Raw genomic sequence first — 3,180 nt, 5'->3', positions numbered from 1 at the left:
ATAGGTAGGCATTATCAGTCAACACGAAACCCACACTAAACATAAGAAAATCAACTAACAAAAGTATGCAATAAACCACTCGCTTCTCCACCTTTACCCTCACTTGAATACTTTGGAATTACACTAATACCCTTACTACCAACAACCTTATTAATTGACCTACTTAATAGGTTCTTGATCATAGACTAACCATTATAGCTAATATAAGAGTCCATCGATAGAACTACAAGTTCTCTGACTAGCCACTCACGACATACCCTTACATTCTCTTCATATTACCCAACCCTTGCCACATGATACATTATATCAAGCTTTCTAACTACCATCCACAAATCCTTTTTTCCTTGGTGAAATTTACCTAAGTATTCACATAACGTACACTACCTCCATTTCTCACCCTCGCAACATACGGACAACCCTTGTCTCTCAATATTAAGATTCTTGAACCCTTAGGCTTTCAAGTTTCATTCAATAACAAGATACTAATGATTTAAGTCAACATAGTAGAACAAACATAAATACGCCATCATAATCATTTACAATTGTGGTAAAACAACATCAAATATCACATACAAACAACGCATAACTTCATCATTACAAGATATACAATTATGTCAAGTCATTGGTCCTCCAAAGAGACCCCAACCCAAATTGTTAGCATGATGGAACATGGTACCCGATCCAATGATTATGACGGAACGTGGCAACCAATCCCATGATTATTCCAGAACATGGAAAATGATCCTATGATTATATTGGAATGTGTAAATCGATCTCATGATTATACCAAAACGTGGCAACCGATTAAAGCTAGTGTTTCAGAACACAACACTCGATCCATTCAATAAGCCACAATCACAATCACAAGTATATTCTCAAAATCATACAATCAATTCATGATTCATGGCATACCGCATTCAATTATGTTCATATATGATTAGTGTGATCCATATCACAGTATTTGCATACGTACATGCATTGTAACGAAGGAAGAATGAATGTGTATCCCACACATGAAATCACAACCATCATTTATGAAGTATCCATCAACATATATCATTATGAAAATAACTCGACCATACTTATCTCTAGTTCATCATCTAAGGTTTCTTCTTCCTATGATTTTAATCATCGTTCGTTTGGTGCGCGAAGGCCTATATATAAAAACACCATTGATTTACATTATATTACGTATGGGCATGAATTTATCACTAATCAGTTAAAAAAAACCTAGCCTACTTGGGCAGGAAGCAGTACCACGGAGTTGTGGCTTCATTCTTGTTTTTCTAACTTTATAACAGTGGTCTTGATTGGAAATCCTTCATCCCCGCACTTCTTATTCTAGAAATATCCTTCTCCTTCCTTCCCAAGATTAGAGAAGCTTTTTAACGGTTTTTAGAGTGGTTTACATCTAAATTATGTATTTTAGGAAGAAAAGAAAATAAGATTTCACGTTATTTATATTCTATCTTGCCTATCCCTCTCTGGTGCCAGCTTACCCCAGTGTGGCGCTGCCTTCCTAGCAGCATCTAGACATTGGGCCAGTAATTTCTCAAATTTTTTCTTTTCCTAGATAATGAAGGTTTGGGTCATTACAATAAATACCAATTTATATCTTGTTCATCCCCGAATGACTAGTGGATGTATCATCACATGCCCAATTTTATTTTACTTTTAAACTAAATATTGGACCATTCTAAAAAGGCTGATGACTCTTTCAATCAAAAAACAAAAGTTATTATACTCAACACGGCATGTTAGGTATTTAAGACAAACAGGAAAAAACGAACGTGTTTAATTTACATAGCTTCACCCCACTAGGGTGGAAGCCCTCCCATTGAGGCGGGTCCGCTGTGGTGAGGGATCTATCGGAAAACAATATAGATGGAAATGTGGAATGGTTTCCTCATTTCTCCCTTTCCTTACTCAAATTGTCCCAACAATCCTCCCAATCACTCATCCCAAATGTCGAATACAAGGTAAAATTCATGCTTTTTACTCTCTTTACTTCATCACTTACTTAACTACAAATGCACGACGATAAATTATTTATTTAGAAACAATTTTTGGGTAGTTATTCGAAACGTTGAACATAGGTTTCTATTTAGTTTAATAGAAAAACATAGCATGGTCACTCCCCTGCGTCCATGATGTCTCCACAACATAATAGGGAAAAAAATTATAAATATAGAGTTAAATCAGTGCTAATATGGTTGGGAGAAGTTGAAAATACTCTTCATTTAAAACTCGAATTTGAGGTGTATTTATGGTTTATTTTGTCGAAATAATAGCATATTAGATTCTAGAATAGTTAATATAGTTTTATCTACTAATATTCTATCTAAAACGGGGATTTTAGGCCGAAGAGGCGCCATTATCGCGCCTGCTGGTCGTCCCAGATGAAGACTACTCTAGAGACCTTCATCCCGATGTGGCGGCCTCCATCATCCCGTTATAGTGGGATTTTGGCTGCTATGGTCGGATATGCCAGACCAGTGGCCTGCATCCCTTTAAGATGGAAAATTTCTCCCTTCCCCTTTTCAACCTTAAAATGTTTATTTCTATCCTGTTCTACATTCTTATTAACCTTTATAGGATTCTATAAATAGTTGGTCTTAACGAGGAAAATTTGTCCTTCATCTAGTTTCCCGATGCTTCTAGTCAAGAGAGATTTCATGAATTTCGAAATCACAAGTTCTATTGGGAGAAGGGCTTCATCTTACTAACACTGGAGGAGAAATAGCCTGCATTCTATGCTCGTCTGATGGAGTTTAGGTGGGCTTCGCTGACCGAGGCTCCCCCTACTGCGCGTGCTGACTTGGTGAGGGAGTTCTACGCTATCCTGCCCATCGTCCGCTTGGACAAACCTTACCCCATCAATTGCATATGGGGAATCAACATCCCCTTGAATGCCACTGTTATAAATGAGGTACTAGAGTTTCCAAGGGCCAGACAATCGCACAGACGTGACATTTCCTCAAGCCTTGGTGGTGGCGTGCGAAATGTAGGGCATCGCGCTGAATATGGGGGCGTAGATCATCTCAGAGTGGAAAATGTTATATCGGGGTAACAAGACGACTTTCTTCCTGCTCAGACTTATCACTACGTTGTGGTAAAAAGGCAGGGGTGCCCCTCATATATACTGATGAGATACTCCATATGGACCCCCCCCCCCCCCCC

The sequence above is a fragment of the Solanum pennellii genome, chromosome 9 (genome assembly GCF_001406875.1).
Source record: "Solanum pennellii chromosome 9, SPENNV200".
Lineage (NCBI taxonomy): Eukaryota > Viridiplantae > Streptophyta > Magnoliopsida > Solanales > Solanaceae > Solanum > Solanum pennellii.
This window is presented reverse-complemented; position numbering follows the sequence as displayed.